General features: G+C 43.4%; 1 non-coding gene across 1 annotated transcript; it reads right to left on the reverse strand.

The window, feature by feature from the left end:
• Positions 1-4,832: 4,832 nt before the first annotated feature.
• On the reverse strand, positions 4,833-4,993 carry LOC114763907 (U1 spliceosomal RNA). The gene has a single exon (XR_003742404.1). It is a non-coding gene; the product is annotated as a U1 spliceosomal RNA (small nuclear RNA).
• Between the last annotated feature and the right edge of the window lie 2,728 nt (positions 4,994-7,721).

Raw genomic sequence — 7,721 nt, forward strand, 5'->3', positions numbered from 1 at the left:
AACAAATGTGGCTCTGCCCACTGGCTCTAAAACGTTAAAAGTGTACAACAGTGGATGGGAAAAAAAATCTTACAGAGATAAGTCATGTCTGATTATTTTAATGACCTAATTTGGGTGATATGAAAGGAAAAGCCACGTCACGTAGCCACTGACAACAAAGCATGCAAAAATAGTATCAAACAACGAGCAGCTCTGGGATTTCGTGAGGAACTTCATAAAGGTGTGATCTGCTGAAGGAGTGCGGGAAAACAACTTGCCTGCAGATGCCCTCATTGCTGTGAAGCGTCTCACAATATTTTGAAATCGTCGCGGTTCTCGTGTGTACGGGCACGCGCTCTCATTGAGCTTGTCAGACTGTCCCGACACGGGAACACCTCACATAACCCCGGCAGGACCCACCAGCAGGTATTATGACTTTTTTTTTTTTTAAAAGACCTTTTCTTTTCAATAATGATAAAAAAAAAAAAAACCCACATGACTGGTGATCCTTAATCCTACTTATGGGAGACGTGTTGGGACTCTCTGCCATAACTCCTGACCAGTGATCCTGAAAGTTTTGCATGTTGTGTATTTTGGCTCAGCCAAGTAACGTTTTTCCCTCCCTGTTTCGAGGCGGTAAAAGTGTGATGCTGACAGATGAATTGCAACAACCACTCAAAGATGAAACGTTGCTCCTGAGACCCTGCGATAGCCCCTCGTCGTTCGGCGAAGAGGGCCGGGGGGAAGGGGCCTTTATCCACACTGCTTTAGAAGTTGCTGGTGCTTGATCGTGACAAGGAGGGCTGACGGATCTGTATGTGGCCACGCCCTCGGAGCACATGCTCCACAGCTACATTATCAGACAAAGCTATCAACGAGACCCCACCCTACCCAGTGGTACATGACCCATTCCCAGGCTTCCCTCTGTTGATATGCCACCCACCCAATTACCAGAACCAGCTGCCCATCTTGCCTTTTCATGTGGTTTACATGTGGTTTAAAAAGGAAAAAGACTACGGGCCGTCCTGGTACTGCGTCGATCTGTTGAACCAGGGACAGCCTGACAGGTAGGCAGGGGAAGTGGGTCACGGCCAGCCCGCAGCTCACAGGGCTGGAGTTACTGCTGACTGCTGCCACAGCTTGGCTCCTCGCACAAAAGAAAGAACGATGGGCAGCAGCTCACAGCTCATGTGAAGGGTTTCGATATTCTGTGGTTTTAAAAATAAGATTTATCCGCATTTTCCTCACACAGAGATCTTAAGAAATTCTTAGTTATGGACAATGCATGAGCGGTGGACATGCGTTTGGTTTGTTTTACGAACATCTTGTGTTACACATGGTATGCATTTTAAATGTAAACAGTCGTAAATGTAAATGTACACTGGTCGCAAAAAAAAAAAAAAATTTAATAACTAAGCACATTTGGTGGATTCTGCACATTTGGATGCATCTGCAGGCACATGCCTGTCCTGAGAGTCTTGATTTGTTACAGGGTTCCCATTTTATTCCAGCTGAGCTTTCAAAAAGCTAAAAAATGCACCAGATTCTCCAAATATCCTGTTTTTATTTCAAACACACTTTGTGAAGTGTACTTTTACTGGTTTTTAAAGGGACATAACACACACACATAAAACCAACAGAAACAAACAATCTCCCCAGCAGGTCCCCCAGAAAGAAACTATAGAGCACATTTGTTATGGAGTGTAGAAAAGTATAAAATGTATAAAAAAAGTATAAAATTTTTTCAAATTTTACAAAATTAGAAGTTATCAGATTCTTTTTAGATATAGCACATTTGTCTAAGTCGATTAATTCATCTGAAAATTACCACTTCATAACTCGCATAAATTATTTTATTACTTTATTACTTTTATTATAAATTATTTTATTACTTTTTATTACTTTTTTTAGAGTAGATATACCAGTCAGAGTGTGTTCTCTGATTGCTAAAGTACCAGATCAGGTGAAGTGAGGAGCAGATGAATGTGCAGGGCTGGGGAAGCACACCGTGGCTCTGCCGCATTAACAGCCACTGGGACGGCCCACCGCACAGCAAGGCGCCCCGCTGAGACCCTCAATAGGCCGGCTGGTAGCACCGAAAGCGGGGTTAAATATCCCGTCACGCCTCGGATAAACGGAATAACAATCCCGCTTCCTGTTCGCCTTAACTTCCAATAACACGGCATTCTCCCGGGCCACGGAAGGGGGGCAACGGTCAGAGACAATCAAGTGAAAATTAGTCCATATCTTATTGTGGAGGAATGTGCATAAATAGGTCTTGTTCTATGCTCCGGCCCTCACCAACTCGGCCTCTGTAACCCCCTGGACACAGGGGCACACCTTATTTATTTCTCTCTAGCCCTTCTGAAACTAAACAGAGCATATGCCTGTTTCCCCATTCAATAACTGTGTGATATAAACAAACGCTTCGTTTTTGTTGTTAATCATAAATGCCATTTTTCAGGTTGTTTATATCGTGAAGCACACTCAGCATGCTCACGTACTCACTGCAGGGTCAGGACCTCAGACTGACACACGTGTATAGGTAACAGTTCTAATTACTTGTCATGATCACACGAGACGAGAAGACCATTAAACAGAAACAATCAATAACTGCAATAACTTCATCCAGAAAATTTATTTGAAATTTTTAAATTTTGATTTGGGCAAATATTTTCAATTGTATTACAGCATACTCCCACTGTGTACTGAACTCCCTTCATCTAGGAACACTGAGTGGCTCTTCATGGTCGCTCCTCAGAAAAATCTAAATCAAAGTCACACAGACAGGACCTACAATGCTCCTTTCTTCCCACTCCTGCCCAGAGAAGAGGATGAAGAAGAGGAAAGTGGCATAACCCAGCCTTTGCCCCCCCGCCCAATAAAAAGCACAGACCCTCCTCTTGTCTTTGCTCTGAACCCTGTTTATGGCCCTGGCTGAGGTCATTCACCTCAAGGTAGCGGAGGCCTTTTGAGGTGCGGCCCGGTTGCTGGGGCGATCGTGTTTCACCTGCCCTCGCTCTAACCTCCCGGCGCGTTCACACGGCCTGCTGGGAGGGAGCGTCCTGCCTGTCTGACAGCCCAGGGCGCGACTGCTGGGGGCCGAGGGGACGCTGTCGCCACCGAAGACATTTGTTTGCTCGAGACTGCCAGAGCGGCAGCAACAGGAATGGTGACAGAGTCTCACAAAAGTCCCACTCAACTTGGAGCCAATGGGGGCCGGGGGCTGGCCAGATACATTACCTGTTGCTGTGGAAACCCTCGCCTTTTAAAAGGAGAGCGAAAGAGAAAACAAGCCGTGGAAAAAGTTGATGCACACTTTGTTTACTGCCGGACCCCACATTCGCCCTCAGCCAATGATGTGACCTTGTTTTTCTGGTAAAACTGAGGAGAATTAAGTAAAAAACTCTCTCTCTACACACAAAAGCACTGCATTCAAACCAACTTGATGTTACCTGGCAGAAAGAGGCATGGCACAATAGAGGTTAAAAGGATGAGCAGTTTCTAATTTATTAACACCAGTAAATTATTATTGCAGTTACATGTGAATATTGTAAGTAAAATGGTACCAATGTTACATAAATAAAGTAAAGTAAAGTAAAGTTACAGAGAAAACCAAGATGAAAAGAAAGAGTAAAGGGAGAGAGAGAAGCCATGAGGAAAAATAGGTAAAATAGGAAAGACTCATTTGCTGATGGGAAAATTTCCCTCAGCTTCCGATAGAAAAGAAAAATGGAAGTCCCTGACCACAAGTGAACAATCCTTTATACATTTGGCCCAATCAGAATGTGTTGTTTCTGTCTTGTCCTGCCTCCGTGGTCTCCCGTCTGGGGCAGACAAAGACAGGGCGGGGTATCACAAGAACCTGTGGCAGGCATTTCACACCTCTTGCCATTTGACAAAGATATGGAAAACGGGGGTGTTGAATCTCCATGCAAAACAAAAGCACACAAACGTCATGTTCCTGTGACATCCCATCTTACATTCTCAAGTATGTGAAAGAGCTGTTAAATGACATTAGACTGAGAGTAGACGTTAGACAGATATGCCTTAATAACAATAATACCTCTAATATCAATAATTCTATCAGTGCTATTACAGAAAATAGTAATAATGATGTTTCATATACTTTACACCCAAAGAGGTTTAACAAAAGAAGACAAAATAATGGCAAAAAAGGAATATGTTAATCAATGTGATCATTTTGAGTGTTAAAATACCTTTACAGTATTAATGCCTTTGTGTTTTGTTTACTTTGTTTGCTAGCATGTAACGTTTGTAGGCAAGCATGTCTGGCATGCACTGAACAGACAAGAGGCAACCAATCGCTGTCTTAACTTGCAATAAACTAATTTCTGGGACATTATGTAAATAAGCCACAGAACGTCACCCCATTCAATATTAATTGAAACACCTCTTTTGATGCCTTCTGCACATAACTGTTACTCCAACACATGCCTTTTGATGGTGGGAGGAAACCGGTGAACCTAGCAGAAACCCACACTAACATGGGGAGAGCATGTACAGTGGAGAGAGCATCGTGCAGGTGTGAGGGCATGTTGCTAACTGCTGTGCCAAACTACTTGGTTCACAAACAACCAACTAAACACTCACAAAGATCACAAATATTCAATAGCGGGGATGGACAAAAGACAAAACACATGCAAACACATGTGAACATAGGGTTATCACGGACATAAGAAAAGACACAAGTGAAGACAATAAGGGTTAAACGTTCATAGGTGAGTAAGGCAGGGCGTGGACAGGCTCCCCAGTCCTTTGGATGGAGTGAAAGTGAAAGTGAAGTGATTTTCATTCTGACTTTGGGGCTGCTTCCTTAGCCGCTAGGCCACCACTGGCCCAAATATCAGTCCCCCACTACCAGAAATTATGCAGCCACGATTCCCACATTTGGGGAATTTGCAAGGATCAGCACAACTGAAGTGCAATGGATGAGCCTCACCCTGGGTGAACTGCCTCCTTGATCATGGTATCTCCCCTGCCAGGTAAGTATCAGGTAAGGGTGCACTTGATCTGATGCATTTTAAAGGTCCCCTATTTAAAAAAATCCCTTTGTGAAATTACTTAACATTATTATGTTTTATGTGCTTTGGAAATTCTGCTAAACCATTAAGACAGTCAGATCTGGAATTTGTCCCCTTATGCTGTCATAAGGGGAAAGGTTACTTCCCCTTTGTCATACTATGTCCACCCAGAGAATTTTCCCGCCCCTTTCTGACCACAAATGTTTTTTTAGTTCCGTCACTCAAGACTCTGAAGAATTAGTGGGTTAATCTTATTTTTTTTCAGGACAAATGGCGACATGACTTCCTGGTTGCGGCAAACATTGTGGTTGGTGAATGGTGTTGATGATGTCATTTCCTCGGATGCCCGCTCACTTCTATAGGCCTCTCTTCTCCTCGTCCCACCTCTCTCCTCCTCATTATCCTTTAAAGCAACACGCCCCTGTAAAATGGGAAAATCACAAGTCCATGCAGTTTTGCAGCTTTGTCTTGCATAGTGGTCCATCACCTCCGTCCATCACCTCCGACAAAAATATGGGGAACGGAGGTTATGGACCACTATGCAAGACAAAGCTGCAAAACATCATGGACACCGAAACAGTGTGTTCTGGGGAAATCTCATGGTGGGACTGGCTAAAAGCGGCTGTAATTCTGCACCACGACAACAGTTTGGAAAGAGACTTCAGATACAGAATTAGGGGACCAATAAGGCCGATATAAAATCATAATTTTCTTCTTCTTTCATTACAGTATCTAGATGTCATTTGCAGACGTATTGAATGGCAGGTTGAACACTATAACATACCTGGAAGGGGTGATGGTTAAAATAATCTCATTGATAAGGGAAAAGCAATGACTGTGAGTGGGTCTTGTAAACGCAGTCGAGCAAATTAAAATGAAATCTTGCCCAGAACAAGCCGTCCTGAAAACTTCACATCCATTCAAGAGCAAGCAATACGTGTGGGCAACCACTACAGAGCCTGCAGCAACTGCACTGCTCAGTCAACAGCAGGACGTTTTGGACTATATGGGTGGTACTGTTGTTGAAAGAACCCCTGTCAAATCTCAGATACAGATTTGAACTGTTCTGAGGGGAAGATTAGACCAAAATTGTAGCTTTGGTGGAAAGCTAAAAACAGAGAATATGAACCATAGAACAATGAGTGTATAAGAATGCTTATAAAATGATGATGAGAGTTTGATTTCAGTTTTTTCTTTCAGTAAAATTTTGGCTTCGCAATAAATGTTCTGAACAATAAATGAGTCTCAAATAAATTTGAGTCTTTTTTTTTTTTTTTGTCTTTTCTGAAAGTATGAGTATGTCAATATTTGGGACAGAAAAGTCAACCATGTAACAGAAACCACTCATCGGGAATGCGTCAGGGACACAGATTTTTTCTATATAAGAGAAAGCATACATTTATACTAATTACAACAGATGAAAACAATCAAGGTAGTCAGGGAATCTCAAGACCAGGCGGACACAAAGCTTTCTGGGAAATGTCTAGGACAGATGGAACCGAAGACCCAGGAAATTTTCAAGAATGCTGACATTCTTTGGGTCCACTAGGTTGCTTATATGTCAAAGGTGTCAGAAGAGAGTTTTCTCTCTGGTATAATAGCCAGCAGAAACAAGTAATGATGTCATCATCAGTACATTTCATTAGGATGACCCGTTGTCAAAGACATCGACTAGACTGGACGCAGGATGTTGCAATGAAGCGGTGTTTAACCTGCAGCATATTCCCTGGGATGCCGGCCTCCTCCCGTGTGCTGTCGATTCTCACGAGAAACTGCACGTCCTCCCAACGTCTCCCTGACACTCGCGGCCCGTCTCCATGCGTGATGCTGAAAAATCCCCCAAAAGAGTTCCCAGGCCATTTTTAGCATCCTCTTCTAAATTTAGGGGCCCTCGGGTGAACTGCCGAGTCAGAGATTAGAGGGACATTCGCTGCATTTACTACAACCCCCGCTCTATAAATAGCAGCAGGAGGGACAATGCATTCGAGGATGAGCGGTCGTCACCAGCACCGCTGTGACTGTTGCAGCTGCTGCTGAGGCCCGCTAGGAAGGGACAAGACATTTCCTGTAAGCACAAGGAGAAGTGGCCTTCAGTAGGAAGCCACATCTATTCCCCAAGGTACGATCTAACAAAAATGAACCCCCTCGGGCTAATTATTGGATCTCAAGGCACCTCATGGGGCCATAAGGTGCTTACGCGAAGCACCTTATTGTCACAGTAAGGAGCTGATGTAGTCTAAAAGACACTTTACTGAGTTTGTGATGAGATGCAGCCAATCAGTGAAGAAACCCAGAGTCAGAAGGTGCGAGACACCAGCAAGAGCAAGAAAATGTTTTCTCCCCATAGTTGATCCATTAATGTAGTTAGAAATGTCGTTGGTGAATACTAAATAGGAGCTGTCTGTGGTGCTGATTCCTGGTGTTTCAGATTAGACAAGATAAATCCTACAAGTGTCACGGCAGAAGGTGGACAGTACAAAGATAGAGAATATTCTGACCATCTAATATAAAAAGTTCAATATACAAATAAATATTCTGGGGGAAAAAAAACAGTGGATGAGAGTATTAAAAATATCTGTATATACATAAAATATATTTGTGAGTAAAATGTGGGCCGTGGAGTGGTTTGGGGTGCTCTGTGGTCAGTGTGTGTTTCCCTGGGTGGAGATTAGGATTGATGGTTCCTACCTATTCCCT

Source organism: Denticeps clupeoides, chromosome 14, assembly GCF_900700375.1.
Source record: "Denticeps clupeoides chromosome 14, fDenClu1.1, whole genome shotgun sequence".
NCBI classification, from domain to species: Eukaryota; Metazoa; Chordata; class Actinopteri; order Clupeiformes; family Denticipitidae; genus Denticeps; species Denticeps clupeoides.